The 19490-nt window shown below is 44.3% G+C and overlaps 1 protein-coding gene across 1 annotated transcript in view; it reads left to right on the top strand.

The window, feature by feature from the left end:
- The window catches only part of KCNJ15 (potassium inwardly rectifying channel subfamily J member 15), a 41138-nt gene that overhangs the window by 976 nt on the left and 20672 nt on the right, over window positions 1–19490 (top strand). The gene's annotated exons all lie outside the window — the stretch shown is intronic.

Raw genomic sequence — 19490 nt, 5'->3', positions numbered from 1 at the left:
GTGTCTTAGAACCTGTGTATGATTTCCTGTGAGTTTAGACGGCTCTCAGCTAAGAAGTGTTCCTCTGGGTGGAATTTCCACGCTGCCTCCATGAAGCTAGCTTTTTTTTTTTTTTTTTATCTCCTGTCTGCACTTCCGCATTTAGTCGCCTGAAGGAAACAAGAATTTGTCTTTCAATGAGGTGTTTCTTGATCTCCCAACTTCTGACAGTCACAGGTTAGGACACTGACAACAAATGCAATGTTCAACTCAGGAAAATTAAAGAGCAAAATGATTCATCCCACTCCGTTCACACATGTAGGTTTATGTCTCCTGAATGGAAAATATTTTCATTCTTTTTTTTTTTTTTTTTACCTGAAGGAATAATTTTGAAAACAAAAATGACAACTGATTTGTAAAGTCCTTTCTTTGAAACCCCCAAATCACACAAACACACACACACACACACACACACACGCACACGGATGCACAATAGACTATTATCCCAGATCTTACCCCATTTTGTCCTCTCTCGTAAATGTTTAAACAACCATGTAACGATCACCAACAGCCTTAGGTGAAAAATTCTCTCAATTTAAAGTTGTCCCAAGAGTCCCAAGAAAAGAGTCAACTGCATCCACCACCGCGAGTTGAAACGCCATCCCTCTGTGGACCGGGTTGGGAGGCTCACAGGGGAACAGGGTGAGCACTTCACCTGGGGCTCAGCTCCCTCCGCTGTTCCTTCCCTGGGTTTTGGGGGATTGTTATTTTTTTGTTTGGTTTGGTTTTGATTTTTTAGCAGTTTTCCTACTTTTCTAGCTGAGAATAGAATCAATGACCATGCAGGGAGCCACCCAGAGGTCACATGACATGTCTTCAGAAAAGGCTAGAAAATAGAAGAGTTCAACCAGATCAGGTAATCACATCTCAGAAATGCTAATCAAATAACGGAGCTGACACATCTTCACTGAGCTAAGGAGACGCCTACGTACTTTGGGGGTTTGTTAGGAATAGACGTGGTTGAATGTTGTGATTCTGGTCGCTTAAGGAAAACACATTTTTAAAAAAGCCCTCCCACCCTCTTACCACTCCTTCCTCCACCAACAGTTGTGGTCATTTTACGGAAAGCGCTATTTCCCCAATTTCCTCTCCTCATGCTTAAACCCAGTGCAGACAGCTTGTTTTGGGGGGGGAAAGAGAGAGAGACCCTAGGCTTCCCACGCCAGCCGTCGTGAGAGCCAATAAAAGCAGGTCTTTTGGCTCCTTGACACAGGGCTCAGTGCACTCCTGCCTGCCCTTGTGTGGAGGAAATCTGGGAAGGGCTGCGCTTTCTTTTTTTGAGGGGTGTGTGTGTGTGTGTGTGTGTGTGTAATTATATACCTGAAAGACAGCAACATGGTCAGTACAAGAAAAAACACCAGTGGGTGGTACTGACTGTATAGAGGCAAACATTTTCAGACGTAATCGGTGAAGGTCAAGCACTTGAAATACCCTTTCCTGCCTCACCCCCTCCTCGGTTAGAGACTGAGCAATCCTCTTGACTTCCTCGCATGCCCCACATCAGAGTCCAGAGTCGTTTGGACTCTATTTGCCTGTTGCCCGCATCAGAATCTTTTTTTTTTTTTAATTTTTTATTTCTTTTCAGCGTAACAGTATTCATTGTTTTTGCACCACACCCAGGGCTCCATGCAATCCGTGCCCTCTCTAGTACCCACCACCTGGTTCCCCCAACCTCCCACCCCCCGCCCCTTCAAAACCCTCAGATTGTTTTTCAGAGTCCATAGTCTCTCATGGTTCACCTCCCCTTCCAATTTCCGCATCAGAATCTTAACAGCCAACACAGCAGTCCACGGACGGAGCCGTAGCATGACGGGCACAGATGGCGAGCCCCTGCTCAGGACATATCAACCTCCCTAATCATTTCCCGCAGTCATTAACGTATGAGTACTTCAGCGACCGTCTCTCCGCGGGCTACAATTTAAGCACCTCACGCTGGAGGAAACGGGGGTGTCTCCAAATGTGTTTTAATTCATCTTTCAAGTCAGAGTAACTTTATTCCAAAAATAGTCTGGGAGCTCTGGCCAGAGTGAATGTTAGCTTATAGGCTTGCAAGGAAGAGGTTGTTGCATATTAGTGGGTAAATGCGGAAGACGTGTCAGACAGTGGTTATCATCCATCCTTCCCTCTCCCCTGCCCTTTACTTCTGTCTCATAGACCCCTGGGCTGTGAGGTTGTGGGTCCAGCTGCAGAATGGAGTGTGACAGAGCTGGGAAGTGGGTAGCAGAGGAGCAAAGCAAACCAAACTGGGCCTTGCTCCCCCTGGCAGGGGACAGATCTGACCCAAACCCCTGGTTCCCTGCTGTCATTCTGGCAACTTCCCTGTGCTCATTTCACAGACAGGGAAAGGGAACTGTGTAGCCAGAAACGAGCAGCCCTAGGAATGCCAAACCTTCCCTCAACCAAAGGAAAAAAGGGTAGCCTCCTTCCTTTCCTTTAAAGGGAGAAATGAGGGCACAGAATGAGAGAAAATAATGTATAATCTAAAAGTTTTATTTTGTGTTACTTGGTTCAGATGAAAGGGGGAAAATAAGCAAATCCTTGGGGAGCTTGGGTGGCTCAGTCGGTTAAGCGTCTGCCTTCAGCTCAGGTCATGATCCCAGGGTCTTGGGATCGAGCACCACATCAAGCTCTCTGCTCACCAGGGAATCGGCTGGTTAAGAGCCACCAGGCTCTACTGGCCACTCATCCTCCCATCTGCATTTCTGGCTTCTCCCCCTGACCACGTCCCTGGAATTACAGATCATTGTGGGGCCATGGGAATACACAGGGGACTCAGGAGGGGACTTCAGCAGCATGGATCAAATTCTCAGCTGATTTGAGGACCCGGTAGTCAGGTTTGTGTTTTTATCTACATCCTGTTTCAGTCGAAGTTGCCCTAGTCTCAGGCTGACAACTGAGATTCTTGTGTTTTCTCCAGGACCTCACCAAAGTCTGATCAAGATCATATGGGGCTTGAAAAATATACAGCTGGGCGTGGGGGGGGGGTCTTTAAGGAAAATGAATGCAAAAGCATGACTAGAAAATTAGGTACAAGGTTTTGGAGAGGGCTTGTATGAGTATAAGTGAGGCTCCCTGAAGCTTGGTTTCATTACCTCCATGATGAATCCACTCTGTGTCATACATAATAAAGGCCCAGTACTTGCCTTTTGAAGGAATGGTTGGACTCACGTATGTAAATTTTAACTGCTGGCTGCCCCCTGAGTAACTGGAAAGTGATAAGCAAAAATACCATCGTGCTTTTATGTATCTAATGATCGGTGATACATGGAAAATTGATCTGGGCGATATGTAGAATGTTTCTCATTTCACTGGCAGTTTGCTGTGAAATGTAGATCCTTGTGCTGTGGCCAAACCTTTAGGCCATAATTAGGCCCAAGGGCAAGATGCTATCAAAGTTCTGTTTTTCCTTCAGCAGACTGTGTGGGTATGGGAATTAATGGTGCACCTTTTCCATTTGAAAAGCCCTAACTCAAGTTAAAACCAGAACCTCGAGCTAGTTGTGAGCCTAGAACCGAGCATGATATTAAAGGCATCGAGAATGTGCTTCTCTTCTAAGAGACTGGAGGGTTTGCCCCCATCAAATGTCCATGAAACAACTATGTGTCTGGCAAGGGACAGCCTCTTCCCTCCATTTCTGTTAACGGTGTTTCCGGGTCAGGCAGCAGGGTAACTGCACCATTTCTCCATATGAATGTTTGCAAAATCCATGCCCACCGGGCCAGATAATGCTCTCACTTAGCGTTGTTTATGTCTTCAAATATGGTAGGATGGATATCTTGCTCCATCCTATACCATTCTGTCAAAGAACACAAGGTCAGCTCCCTAAGTCTGGCTTTCTTACTTCCTGAGTTACCCTTTCCTCCTGCCTTTTGAAAACACATTGGAGAAGTTTATCCTTTGCTTTGAAACATCACAAAACTTGACGTCATCTGTACTCTTCCTAAAAACCCCAGCCCCACATACCTGCTAGAGACTGAAGAGAAATATGTGACCCTAGAGCACTTGGTTCCTTTGTCTAGAATTCTTCAAATACTAAGGAATGAGACCCCGCCCTGTCTTTATGTTTGCAAAAGTCCACGGAAAGAATTTATATATAAACAGATAGTGAGCCGCACCACAGACAGAAAAATATATGCAAGTGACAAATGCAGCAAGGCTGTGCCTTTAGCCCCAACACTGATAATGAGACTGTTTGTGTATAGACCAGTGTTCACAACATCACAATAATGTGGTGTCTTATTTCCAACATATTGTCTTTTTTAATGAATTTCAAATCCATAATTTCCACCTGATGTCCATATTAAAGATCAAACATACCCCACTTTGCTATCTAAACAGTGTCCAAAAAAAAAATGCTGTCATGGTAATGTGTTTTATTTGTTTGTTTGTTTTTTAATGTTATCTGTTCATTTGAGAGAGAGAGAACACAAGTGGCAGGAGGAGAGGCAATGGGAGACGTAGGCTCCCAACTGAGCAGAGAACCTGACACAGGGTGCCAGGACCCCGGGATCATGAACCCAAGTGGAAGACAGATGCTTAACTGACTGAGCCACCCAGGTGCCCATGATGTTGGTCTTAACAACATTCCTTAGGAAAGGAGCTGGGTATTACATCATTTGGCTTGATTTTGTCAATGAGAACACTGGGATAATCTGATCAAGAAATACTCAGCATCCAGTTTCTGACACCACAACCCACTTGGCCTGGATGAGCAGAATACGTGGCTTCTCAAAGGCGGCCAAAGCTGCCTTGGGAGGTAAGGGGAGGTGAGGACGCCCCTCCAGCACCTCCAGGATTCCATCTCTGGGAACTGGGAGAGACCTGTTAGGTGCTGGTCCTCTTCTTCCTGGCTCAGGGGTCTGGGGGCAGGAGTGGTTCCCCTACCCAAAAAGCCGGAGGAGGTCTCCTGAAGCATCGTCTACCCTGGGAAGTTCCATCGGCAAGCAAAGAGACCTGAAAGGGGTTCTGTGTCACTCTTGCCCTGCCAAAAAAAACAGCAGCTTGTACTTAGATAGGAACCTGTCACAGTCTGTAGCTCCCACTTGGCCTTTGCAGTCCTCATCAGTATGTGAAAACTCTGCCAAGTGTTGCGGCAGAGGCATCCTTTAACTTTGAGTCCCAAGTCATACGACCATGTTGGGCTATAGAACTACCTCCCACCTCCTCCTACTTCCTTACCACCACTATTCACTCCTCTGACTAATATCTCGTGGACCCCCACTGGGGACACCTTCCCGGGCTATGATTGGTATGGGGTGGCAAGGTGTCATGTGTTCCAAGAAAGAACATGTTGTGATGTTCACATGCTCCTTGGCTGCGAGTTATACCTTTGGGACCTGAGCTGTGCCCACAGATGACTGGCCTGCTTTCGGGACTGCAGCATGACCACAGGTAGTCAGCCCCTAAGAATGAACTTACTCTTCTCTTCTTTGTTTCTCTACCTCCATCTGACTCCCTCGGGATTTACATGGCTTTTCAAAGGCACATCCACATACCCTCACACAAATACAGCATGACGTAAAAGTAGATAAGAATGAAAAATACAGGTAAGCCTCGAAGAGGTAATTTGATTAAATTATCTGCTTGCTTTTTATGGGTTTGACGTATTAAAATAACAAACAAACAAACAAACAAACAAAAACTACATGTACACAGCCCACAGCCACAGAATCTTGTTTGTGACTCAGAGTTAAACATGAGTTGTAAATACACTTCCTATTTGAACCTGGGAATCAGTGAGGCCCTTGCTCTGTCTAGTCTTATCATGCACCACATTTTATAATTCCTTTGAAAGATCATGTCTGTTCTCCCTCTTGGGGTTTTGTTTTCCTCACTATGTCGATAAATTAATTGTCTGTAAGCAAGGGGACGAATGTCCTCCACTGGCTTAGAGGCAGGTCTGGCGCGAGCACCAGGAAGCCATCTATGACCCACCACACCTGGGCTAGGGGCCCTGTGTAGGTGTCCTTCCCCTCCCCGCACTAGCTGGTTCATCCCACTTGGCCCCACATTACAAGAGCCCATCAATTTGTCCCTTTCGCCTACTGAAGTGGGAGTCCATGGAGACAGAGATTTTACCTGATTCTTCCAGGGCACTCCCAGAGCTTGGCCCAAACAGTCCCTCAGGTGCTGTTGAATCAACGCGCATTGACATGCAGTTGGGGTTTTGCTATAATTACATCTTCAGTTGAACCGTGACCTGCATTTATGCCAACAGAGAACTTTTTACCCCAAGTGTTTTAAAGATACATATATCTGAAAACTATGAACTGGTGCATTTTTTTCCCCCTTGGTGAACATTACACAGTGATAGATTGACTGCTAGAGTTGCTTAAGTGAGGTTATTATGTAAGGGAGACACATTTTTAGGAGTTTCTACAGGGCAAACTGAGCCTACAACAAAGTAGTCGAGTAAACCCATACATGGAAAAATAGGCGCCATGCAAAATATTTAGGAAAGAAGGAAATTGAAATAAAACTCCATAGTTTTGGCATGGGAGTGAGGACTGAAAGTCTGATCTGAAGGATGAAAACAAGGGAAAGAAAGAAGAGGAGGAATTTGCTGGAGAAGAAGAGGGTGATCTTTATCCTCAGTTCGGCCAATCCAGGGGACCAGGCCCTAAGGTCACATCATTCAAGTCACCCTCAAGGGCTGTTTTGATCCGGGGCCTGTGTTAACCTACCTAGGGCAATACAGGTATTTGGCTCCAAATGTGTTTTAAATTTTAAGTTGAAGAGAGTTTCCTAAGATTTCCCATTTTAAGGATGAAACATTCTAGGACTAAAATTTATAAGAACCACCTTTCTGGGATCATCATCAAATGCATCTCACTCTGACTGGGAGCAGTCTACGCCAACACACAGTGTTTCAGAGTTGAAGGCTGTGTGAGTGTATCTATATTCAAAAATAAATTTTTTAACACTGGATATATTAGCTTGTCTAGTCCAGTCTCCTGGGGATGTTCTATAAACTATGCTTTTTGTAGAACATTTCATTTAGTTTTCAATAGCTAAAGAAACGGTCTGTGACATACTAGCCCTAAAGTGGGTGGAAATGCATATTTAATGAGTTTTTAATCAAATCTGACCAGGATTTTGCATAGTTAGGCTCTAGCCCCAGTCCCCTTCACCCACCATGTGTGTGCAGGCAGCTTGCTTAGCAGGAGGCTGGATGGCTGAGGGAGAAGTCTCAGTCCTTGGTCTCAAGGAGCCCCAGTCTGCTTCTGTGAGGATGTGTGGGTGGGAAAGAGGTGGAGGAATAATAAAAACCACTCTAAGAGCAGAACATCTGTGGTGCCAAGCAGAACACGAGAACTGCTGGAGGAGCCATTCCAAACAGCTGGAGATAGTCAAGAGATAAAACCAGATAGTTTGGGATAGTCAGGAAAGCCCTGGGACATTCCAGAGAGCACTGAAGAATGAACAGGACTTTGAGAGTCAGGATGGGAGGAGAAGCCATCAGTCAGAGAATGGCAGGTGCACCAGGGAGAGAAGGAGGCTCAGTGCTGGTAGTAGCCAAGGTGATGATGCTGAGTGCTCACTGAAGGCTACTTGGTTATAGAACTGCTTTCATTTTAACGACAACTGTCCATCCTATCCAGTAGACTTTATTATGAACATTGTTTTCAAGAGGAAAGCAGGGCTCAGAGGTTATGTAACTTGCTTCAGAAGAGGTGAAGCCATCTTTGAAGCAAGGACATTGGCCTCAAGAGACCGCGCCCTTCAAGGCTGAGCCTCCGGAGATGAGACTCAAGGGCAGGCTGGCTGCCAAGGACTGTTTGGGGTTCAGTTTGGTAAACAGTGAGGAGTCAATGAAAGCTTTGGTTTTAGGGCTCTGAGCTACACTTTAAGAACACCGGTCTGGCAGTGAAGGCCACATGACTTGCCAGGAGGTGGTTTTGAGAGGCCAGTAAAAGACATGAAGACCTGGAGCCCAGAGCGACAGCAGAAAGGGAAAGGAAGGTGCTTGTAAGTTACATTAGAAGGCAGAGTCTCTAGGCTTGCACAAGATTAGGTGGGAGAGAAGGATTTTACAGACAGGTGGTGGAATGAAGATGCCATTGTTTGGAACCAAAAATCAGGAGAAGTAACCTAATTCAAGGAGAATGAAAAATATGATTTCTGTTTGGGACAAGTCAGTTCTGGGCAGTTCTCTAGGAAAGGTATCCCAAGGGATGTTGGAAACACAGAGTGGATCTCAGAAGAAGTGCTGTTGGTCAGCAGCAGTTAATGTGATGGAACCAGGCATGGTCCAGAGGGCTAGGTGGAGGACACAAGAGACAGTATAAAGAGAAATAAAGGTGGATGAGCATAGGACCTTGGGGAACAAAACTGGTGGGGGCCTGGAGTAGAGAAGAGGGAAAGTCTACAATGCACAAAGAGAATGAATCATCAGAGAAGCAGTTAGAGGACTGAAGGAGCAACCGACAGCAGGAACTTTCTAGAGACGCTCTTGCTGACACCCTCTTGACTCATTTATCATAGCAGGTGAGAAGCAGGTTTGGAAGTTGAGGGAAGGAAGCTGCTGGTGGTCTGATGGTGCCAAAAAGAAAAGATGGTGGAGAGAGCTTGATGACTTCTTCCTAACGCATACTGCAGATAAAAAATTAGAGGACTGAGAGATTTTCATTTGGTTGGCAAATCAGAGTCCTTGGTGGCCTGAAGGATGGCTCCTTCCGAGCCCATTGATAGTGAGTTTCTTTCCCTCCGTGCCCCATTCTAAGGGTGGCTAGCCCATTCCCTTTCCTCCTGAAACTCAAACAAGTAAGTCAATAAATTCACCTCTATCTCGATTTAAAAGTATAGGCTTAGTGTGGAGGCTTACATGTGCTCCTGAAGGAAGGTTCTAGAAACTCAGGCCCTTTCACACCTGGGTGGATACCTGCTTTTTGCAAGTTACAAGCTTCAGTTCTCCTGAGACACTCTGGATAAATGACAAGCCCATTCTTGACTGTGTTTTCAGTAAAAAGGGAAAGATAATGCAGTGTCCAAATTTGCTAATTACTGCAGTGATTAAAGCAAGACTTTTCAAGTTTATTCTTTCATAAGATCAGTGACCTTTTGAACACAAGCAGGATCTGACAAAGACAGTCCTAACGAGGGAAAAAAGAATGAGTAAGCAATGCCAGTTCCCTCAGAACAATTAGCTGCTGTTGGCATTGGACCTATAGCTTAAAGTTTGTTTTGCTGGGACTACCTTCTGGTTTCTTGGTGCTGTGCTGTGATTAAACAAAAGTTCAGCAAAACATAAAGAGCTTATGAGAGTCATTTTAAAAAATATATAGGAGAATTAAAAAATATATAGGAGAATGAAAATATATAGGAGAATTAAAAATATATATATAGGAGACTTTCGTTTTCTTAGCAAAAGTCAGGTGGGTAATACTTCGGAAACTTCTGGATAGGAGAACATACATATGTGACAAGAGTTCTGAAAGCCCTAACAGACACCGAAGAGGAGTGAGAACAAGCTCCTGGCAGGTAGTTGTTAAGAGAGGCAGGCTGATCTCATGACAAGAGACTTTGGACTTTGGAAGCCGACATTCCTAGATGTGAATTCTGGGCATGCAGACTCCCAGCCATGGAGCCCTTGGGTAAGGCACACTGATGTTCGGAACCTCCGTGTCTTTGCACAGTTGGGGGCACATGGGAAGCCATCAATCAAGCATGCTGTTTCCTTCTACTTCCATTCAAGGTTCCCACCCCCCATGTGGACTCCTCAGCATCCCTACCGCCCCCCGCCCCAGTCTAAGGTGAACACAGGCTTTTCCTTAAGGTGGCTAGAGAGGAATAGTGTAGATTTGGAGGCAGAAGTCCTAGATTAGAGAGCTGCATGGTCCTCCACCAGTTATATAACTTCTCAATCTCTCACCTGTAGACTTGGGGCAATTCTTGGGGGAGTTAAATGAGATGCTTTTTGTGAAAATGTTGGGAAATCTCTTCTGTCTTCTAGGAATCAATAGATAACAAGCATTCTCCAAATGACCAGAACAAGCTTACTTTCTTCCCCAGGGACTTAATTCCCTGTTTATACAATCCTGTTTTTTAAAAACTGACTTTATAAAGGAACTCAGAATCCAGAAGACTGGACTCCAGACTCAGAATCCAAAGTCTAGGTCACCACCCTTACAAAATCTTCAAACAGATTTTTTTTATTATTTTTTTACTTATAAAAGGGATTATACTCCTATAGCTACTCAAACTTGGATGAACAAGATTTAGATTTGGCAAAAGCTGATTTACTGGGTTGTTCTCAATGCAAAGTCAAGCAGAAATTACCCTTGTAATTATTTTTTGACATCCTTCTTTTTTGATATCAAAAACACATAGAAACATTAAAAAGGTAACTTTCTGCTAGGTTTCAGGAGGAGAGGAGAGTGACAAAGAGAAATACTACGAACTTGGCATGCGAATGAACCATGCTCTGGAATTCGGGTGGGTCTAGGAAAAAGTACAGACTTCAGTGGAAAACATACATGGGTGTGTGAGAAATCCCTGTAAACTATAAATTGAGTACATACTGCACAGGCTGGTATGGAAAGAAACCACAGTGCTCTCTAAAATCAGGGAAAAGGAGACAGAGAGGAAATTTGGCACCAAAACACCAGGTGTCCCTGAGAGTCGGGGACGTTTGCAGCTAGGAGCAGTCTTGCTTGCAGTCGTGGAACCTGACTGTCATAAGCGTTGAACGGGTACCTCTGAGCCAGCACTCTCCGTCCCTGAGCTCAGGTTTGCACACTCCTCTCCCCTCTCCTCACCAAGTTCCCCTGTCCAGTTGCTCTGGATTCGTCCTCACCTTATTGCCTTTGCCTGCGTGGTCTCTTTCCTCAAAGGTGCTCGTCTTTCCTTATTCTCCCAGTCTTGTTATCCACCTCCGACACCCTTCCTTCAAGGCCCATTCAGCTTGGCTTTCCCTTCCACGGAGTCTCCCCACACCCGGACTCCCCGAATTTCCTTTACTCTGGGCAGAACCAGACCTAGAATATGTCTGTGACACCAAGACCTCTTCATATATTGGGTCCCTGAGAGTGTATTGGTTAGTGCGGGCATCACCCCTCACCCCAATCAGATGGCAAGTCCCTTACGCAGGGGTCTGTCACATTTGACCAAGTGGCAACCAGCTACCCTGCTCATAGTCCTGCTTTGCACTCTGCATTTGGGTGATCCTAGTCTATTACAGGCCAGCTTTTTTATCTCCCTTTTCTGGAAGGAGGATGCTAAAAGGAGTCAGGGAGGCTGGATCCTTCTCCGAAGCCACCAGCCCAAGTACATTCCACGGGGCATTTTCCCTCGTCCTCAGGATGCACCTGGCAGGTGGCCTCAGCACAAGCTTTCAGACTTTATGGACTTGCCCCCCACTGCTGTGCCGGAAGACCTGAGATGTGAACCCAAGTCTGTCTGGCTCCAACCCTGTACCTTTCCATGATATCATGTTGTTCCCTATCACCAAAGTGCACAGGACAAAGCTTAAGATGGAATAACATTCAATGAATATGTGGTGATTCATCCAGTTTTGTCAAAACCAAGGGAAGATGACCAAAATCTATAAATTGGACCAGAGCGTGTGTGTATGTGTGTGAGTGTGTGTGTGTCTGTGTGTGTACAGAGAGAGAGAGGACAGGTTTAACACAGGTGAACCGTTCCTACTGTCCCTCAACTGTTGAGGGACATCTGTCAGCAGCCCCTTCCCTGAACTGTCATTCCTAAGGGCGGTCCTATAAGGAAAACCCCTGAGGACTGAGCCGAACACCATCTCGACGTTCTTCTAGTCAGAAAGCAGGGAGCCTGTGTGCCGCACTGTTCGCAGTATATAGTCATCCACACCCCCACTGCGGGCCCGGTCATTATTATTCCGTGCAGATAGTCCACATCCTGTCCAGAGGTCACTATGGGAGCAGATTGGCAGGGAAGAAACCTCTGTGGAAACACATGTGGAGGTCACGGAAAACGAAGGTGCATGAGGTCCATCCAATGTCGGGGAGTGTGTTCCCTTTTGTTTATGATAATTACCCACTACAAGAGGCCCATGGTAGCCTGGTATTTTTTTGTTTTTTTTTTGTTGTTGTTGTTGTTGCTGTTGTTTGTTTGTTTTTGTTTTTTATTGGAAAAAAACATCTTTATTCAGAAATGTCAACCATTTATGTAGAAAATCCTATGGAACAAAAAAAGGCTATTAAAATTAATAAGTAAGTTTGGCAAGGTTGTGGATATAAGATTGACATAGAAAAAATCACTTTTCGGGGCACCTGAGTGGCATAGTCCGTTAAGTGTTTGCCTCTGGCTCAGGTGACGATCCTGGGATCCTGGGATCGAGCCCCCGCATCAGCCTCCCCTCTCAGTGGGGAGTCTGAATACACTCTTTCTCTCTCAAATAAATAAAATATTTTTTTAAATTCATTTTTATTTCTATATTCCAGCAGCAATCAGAAATTAAAATTGAAAAAGCAATACCATTTATAATAACATAAACATAAAAAATATTTTGGAGATAAATCTTAGCCTGGTGTTTTAAAAACAAACCACAAAACCTATGACCTAGCCCCAGGATCAGGCTCCTGACAGAGGGTGAGGCCCATGACAGCTATGAGAGCTACTAAAATATGATTCTTTTTGTTTTATTTTGTTTTAAATTGTATTTATTTTTTGAGAGAAAGAGAGAGAGAGAGAGAGAGCACAAGTGGGGGGAGTAGGGACAGAGGTGGGGGGGGGAATGTTCCCCGCTGAGCAGGGAGCCCGACATGGGGCTTGATCCCAGGATCCTGAGATCATGACCTGAGCTGAAGGCAGACGCTTAACTGACTGAGCTGCCCAGGCGCCCCCTAAAATGTGATACTTGGTCAGATAATTTTCCAAGGTTCCAGAGCACTCTGGAGAGAATTCAAGAGAGAGAAAGAATTTCCAGTGTCTCCCACCACCCACCCAGCACCTATGAAGAAAGAGAAAATGCCGTACTGCCTTTCACATGGTAGTTCTATTTGGCAGTTCTGTAGCCAAATAACTTAAAAAAAAAAAATCAGATATAGATACCTCTTTTGACAAAGGGACCATCATTTACTCATAAGAACCAAAGTCCTGTGCTGGGAGTCCTGGTGGCCCCAGGACCCTGCTGTTCATCCACCATGGAAATGGGAGAGGACTGCTCGAACGCCCAGCGTCTGCCTCCTGGGGTAGAGGGCAGGTTCCCATCCATTCTCTCAGCTATCATATGAGCATGGAGCCCAAGGCTTGGACTGTACACACTCTCCCGGAAGCCCAGCATTATTTCCTGCAGAGCCAGATCCCATCATTACCACCGTGGATTCCTGGGACCTTCAGCTGAGCTGGTCTCCAGTACCCGGGTTCGAGGTATGACCCCCAGAGTGCTTTCTGCTGCTCACCCAGGGTGGTACAGAGGACGGGAAAAATAAAACACCCAAACCTCAAAAGACCAGGGAATTTCTGGAAGGTCCAACCAAAATGATTCAGCTTGACCTCAAGCACGATTTTTTCCCTACTCTCTATTCTATTTCATTTCCACTAGCATGAATCTTACTGATTTGAAGAAAACTTCCACTTTTGAAATGTCCGGTGCTTGACTATGTATTAGCATGACTCTATGACATTGCAAATAGAATACAGCATTAAATTTGTTGGGAAGAAGAGTGAATAATACTTGTACCCTATACTGTAAAGATTGAAATCCCAATTTATTTGCTTAAACAAAAGCTTTGGGTATAAAACTGTTAGTAATGCATCAAGCACGCTACTAAAAATAGCAATTAGCTCTTAATTCAGATTAAATTTGCAAATAAATAACTTGCAGATTCAGTGCTGGGTTTTGAGCCCTAAAGTTCTTGATCTCAGTAACACAGTATATGAAGAATGCAGCTGTGTGAACAGGCATACATCCTTAGGTTATTTCTTTCAATATCATGCATCATATTATCCACAAATTGCATTGCATGTGAAAAGTGATAAGATATTCAAAATATTAAATGACAGTGGCTAACTAGTATCCTAGTTAGCCTTACTGATTGTACAGGTGATTACATTTTATGTTGGGTTTTTAGGACCTACTTAAGGCCTGAATAGCTCTTCACAATTTTTGGAAGTGAGAAAGAGCCTACATACATTGCTATAAATTCATCTTATCTCTGAGATAACACATGTTCTCACATGTGTATAACTTTATTTAATATCCTTAGCTATTCATTCTAATACTTGAAAAGCTCCTTTTCTTTTCTTTCTTTTCCTTTCTTCCTTCCTTCCGCCTCCCTTCATCCCTCTCCTTTCTTTCTTCCCTCCTCTCTTCCCTTCTTTCTTGGTATCCTTTAAACAGTGTCTCCCCCTTTCCCCCAAGGTTAACAAAATTATTTCCCCAGCTTGCAAATATGAGAACCTATTCATTTCTAACAGTTTTCTTGTCAGTCTATTCCAATGTCCTATCAATAACTTATCAATTACCCATAACACCTGAGATCTCTCCCACCAGAATTTAGGTTGTGTATTTTCATGGGGCAATTTGTTTGTAAAACCAGGATGGCCCATAAGACCAAGGGTTCAGTTATCCCACGGCTGGGTTAGCCCTGCAGTTGCACTGTTGAGCACCAACAGTCACACATCCAGTGTACACACTAAAGAAGCAAGTGAGTTTCAGAATTTCACGTGTGCTCTGATATTCACTGCTGTCCATGCTGAAGAGAGCTTGAAGGACATTTCATCCAACCCTCTCATTTTACAGATGAGGAAAACAGGCCTAATTGATAGCTGGCGATACCAAATTACAGCCCTTCTAAAACTCAATAGCAGAGCTAGTAGGCTTCTTAATGTGCTCAATTACCGTATGGATCCCACGAGCTGATGAGTGTGCTGTGACCTTGAGCATTTACATTCTGTGGTTTTCAGATGTTTATGTTTCTAACCTGGTATTTGTAATCCCAAGGCCCGGTAACCTTTTACCGTGGAGGACTTGCCAGTCCCTGGTTCTGGGCACCTCTCCTCTTCCGTACTCAGCCAGGGCTCCCAGGCTGCACAGCGTCTGCAAAGTCACAGCAGGTGCAGCCGAGAGACCAGGTCCTGTGGGAGGGGTTCGTGACCCTGCGGCTGGTTGAATTCATCTTCATCTTTCTTCATCTGAATCTTTTCTCTTTTCCTGGCTTCTCGGGAAGCAGCCCAGATCCTTCCACATCTTCATCCCTGCTCATCTGACTCCAAAGGACCGTACTATCATTCCCTGGACTAAGAGCAGAGTTCATCAAGTTTCATCCTCTATTGCTTAATATTTTCCTACAGCTTTTCCTATTTCTCTTCCCCTTCCCCTCAACTGGAACAGAAGCTTCATGAGAATAAGCTTTTTGTTGGTACACTGGTATCCTGTGTTTCTGGAATGGTCTGGAAAATAGTAGGTGCTCAATAAATACATGTGTAGTGGGTATGACATTTCCTCTTTCTGTCCTGTGTTTGGGAAACAGGCGTTACCCTCCTTTCTAGGACTTAAGCTGTCAGAGGGTCAGTGTCTGCTGTGCACCCTCAAATCCTTGACCTCTAGATCATGTTCTCTTTCCTGAAATCTTATTTTCTTAGTTGTCCACTCTGATAACATACATGGCTCTCCAACCATCTGGCTGCCTTTTCTCCAGCTGCTTTGCTGGAAAGTCCCCTCTCCTTCTCCTCAATGCAGTCAGTCTCCAAGATTCTGTCCTCATCTGCCTTCTGCTTTTGGTATTTTTCTTTTATATAGATCTCATTGACCCATGTGATTAAATTCTGCTCCTTGTGCAGTGATTTCCAAGTCTTCATCACCAGTCCCAAATTTATTTCCCAGAGAGGAGCACCTCAATGCAAACATGATCCGAGCCAACCTCACGATGTTGCTTTCAATGCTCTCTTCTTTTCATGTAAGTCTTCCTCTTCCTCCAGAGACCAAACCTCAGAGACCCATCAGCTCCAGTTCCCCTGCCACCACTCACGTCTAATAGTTATGTTGGTTTTACCTGTTAATAAGCCAAAGTGGTGATGCCCTTGGGTTCATGCATTGCTTGGTGAATTTAACAGCATCCTGAATAATCTCTTTACAGTTGCTTTCCCCATCTCCACATGTCTTGCTACATGAACCTGGCTTCTTTTTACCTGTTGAAACTCTTCAATTTGATCTTCAAGGCCTTTTAAAATCTACTGCCAGGATAGCTTTTAATCTATCCTCATACTAACTTTCTTGAGGTACCACAGTGATTCTCAACCCTCAATACCCATAGAAGCAAATAGAGAATTTTGGAAAAAGTACCAAAACTCAGGCTCCAAGTAATAGGTCCCTCTTTTCCCTCCTCCTAATGAGAGATTCTGATTCAACAGGTAGGTGGGCAAGCCAAGGTATCAGGGCACTTAAAGATTTCCCCAGAAGTTTCTTATATGCAGCCACGGTTGAGAATTATTGATATATCCTATGATCCAATCAAATGAATGTACTCAGTAAAGTACTTCGCCACCACATCATGCTTTTGCCTGGGCAATTCCCCTCAAAGACAATTCTCTTTCTTCTAATTCCATTTCCTGTAGAAAATGCATGAAGACTTCTGTGATTCTTTCAGTTGGAAAGAATCAATCCTTTCCTGGACATTTTTGTATCTTTCTACATGTTACATTCATTCATGTCAACTGGGAAGAGACTGAGTTAGATAAGGACAGCATACAGTATTGGAGTAAGACAAAGTCCCTGTCTTCATGCAACTCACAGTCTTGTAGGATAGAAGAAACACATGAGCCAGTAAGTAACATAAGTTTTATGACGGAAGTCTGTATGTGTCCACAAGATAGCATTTAGCCATAAAGGATTCTATTCTGCTTGGTGTTGTAATAATTCATGTTTATGTCTTCTCCTCCATCAGGTGGTATGATTTGAGAATGAGGACAAGACATAAGATGGCATTTTCTTATAATAGTGTTAAATGTTTGCTGAATAAGTGACTGACTGAGTGAGTCAGTGAGTGAGTGAAGGACATGCTGGCGATTAAGCCTCATTGGGGAGTAGTAACAGCTTCTAGGAAATAGTGCTGGGATGGAGGGGTTGTCTCACTAGAGTTTAAAACCCTTGTCATCATTTTTAATCCTAGGCTACGTGTGAGTTTTATAGTTTTCCTCAATCATCCTTTCCAGATTTTATTTGAAATAGTGATAGGAATAACATTAGAAACTAGGTCCCATTTCTCATGACTGAGGAGGGGGTAATGGTCTGCCCAAAATAATACTTAGCTCCTCTGGTTTTAATAAGTAAATCCTAGAGATCAGATGTGATGGTTTAATGGATAAAGGGAAGAACTGGAGGATATTAGAAGAAACAGCTGCCTACCCTGTGGATCCAGGAGCTTCCCTCCTTTCCTTCTGTCCTTACGACAGTCTTCAAGTTAAGCCTCTTAAAGATATTTTTGGGAAATCTGCTACAATGGCCACCAAGCTCATGAAGACAAATAGGGCTCTGAAGCAATTTCCAGGCTAATGTTGTACGTGTGTGTGTGTGTGTGTGTGTGTGTGTGTATGTGTGTGTGTGTGTGTATGTATGAATGTGTGTGTGTATGTGGTGTGCATGTGTGTAGGGGTGGACAGGGTAAATAAGGGAGGAACCAAAGCACATGTGGAAGTAGTTACATTTCTTTAGTGGAAACCTCTCATCCCTTGAGTAACTACAGGAATGATTAATCATTCCCTAAAAAGAGGACATCCTTGGGGAGAAAAGGCATATCAGGTACTCTTTGAGGATGCCTGTGAATCACACCATTAAGGGTCATTGGCGGAGGAAGCTGAAATGGTCAGACCAGCTTCCAGGAGCATCTGAGTCAGGACAGACAAAAGGAAGTGTTTCTTAACCCAGGGAATTGTAGCATGGTGGGAACTCACTTCCCACAGAAGGGAAACAATATGTAACTACAAGTCACTTCAAAGAAGGAATTCAGAAAACATCACATGTACTGATAAATGGGTTGAAACTGCTCACGTGTTTTGGGTCGTATATTTGGCCTTTGTTCATTCTTTAATTTATAGGTTGGTTATTAATCCATTTATTGATTCATTTGTTGACTCATTTATAGAGATATGAGTATAAATCATCAAAAACAATTTTTTGAGCTCCTACTATATGTCAGGGATTGTGTTACTATGGGTACAAAGATGAACATGGCCCAATCCCTGCTCTAGGAGAACTCACCATCCAGAAGGGGAGATGGACACATTAAGAGAAAGTGATGATGTTGGGGTGAGGTACTGCTAGCATGTGTTACAGGGGTGAAGGAGAGGCAAGGTCTTAGATGAACCCTCAGTGAGAGGAGTTAGTCGGGTGAACCATGGGCTTTCGGCTGAGGAATCTCTCACTAGGTTGGGCTTCTCAGGCAGCTGAGACACTGGGAAGACACGACAGGTAGAAAGGTGTGGGAAAGCATGCAGCATGCAAAGAAGTGACAGCAGTGCATCATCCCTGAAGCACGGATAAAGGCGAGAACATCCAGAGATGTCACCAAAATGGTAGCCATGCAGTCTCACCTGGAAAACTCAGACATTGGGTAAAAAGCTTAGACTTTATCATGTAAGAAATGAAAAAAATTTTGAGGGCCAACACAGGGAAGTGATATAGACATGTTCTCATTTTTGAAAGGGAGATCTGCTCTAAGAGGGAGCCAGAGTGAAGGCGGGCCAAAAAGAGGCAGGGACGCAGTGAGGACAGTGAAGGCTTAAAAGGTGAGAGGAGCCGGGGATGGAAACAGATTATTCTGGAGGTAGAACTGAAGACAATTAGGTTGTGGTTACAAAGGAATGGAGGAAGGGAGGAAGATTGGCATCAGGCGTCGGGGACTGTGGAGTCACTCATAGAAAGGACACAAGGGCAGCAGCAGCTTTCCAGGTAGGGGTGCTGCCCTCAAAATGGTGCCCTTCCAGGGAAGGTGGACTTCATATGCAGGATCCTTCCTGAGTCTTCCTCCAGTAAGGAGAGGTATGTGTTGCAGGGGACTGAGGCAAAGTGACTTCTCCACTCAATTCATCAATACACCAAAACATAAGAGCCTTCCTTTTGAGACCCATGGCTGCTTTTTCTAGCACTGCCAGACTCTAAGCCGCCTTTGCTTCCATCATCCATCCATCCATCCATTCATCAACGTTAAGCCCCTGCTGGAACATTGGCATAAGAACAAGCAGTATAAGGTACCACAGCTTATATTCCAATGAGGGGCAATGGAGTCTGATGCATAAGGAGCCAGATTTTGAGTCAGACAGACCAGGATTTAAATACTGTCACCACTACTGATTAGTCATGTGACCTTAGGTGAACTTTCTAACTCACCTGAGCCCCTAATTTTTTTGACCATTTTAAAAAATTTTATTTATTTTTTATTAACATGTAATGCATTATTTGTTTCAGGAGTACAGGTCTGTGAATCATCAGTCTTACACAATTCACAGCACTCACCATAGCGCATACCCTCCTCAGT

Source organism: Lontra canadensis, unplaced genomic scaffold, assembly GCF_010015895.1.
Source record: "Lontra canadensis isolate GAN:19392208 unplaced genomic scaffold, GSC_riverotter_1.0 scaffold29, whole genome shotgun sequence".
Lineage (NCBI taxonomy): Eukaryota > Metazoa > Chordata > Mammalia > Carnivora > Mustelidae > Lontra > Lontra canadensis.
The sequence above is the reverse complement of the archived record's forward strand: the minus strand, read 5'-3'. Positions and strand labels throughout refer to the sequence as shown.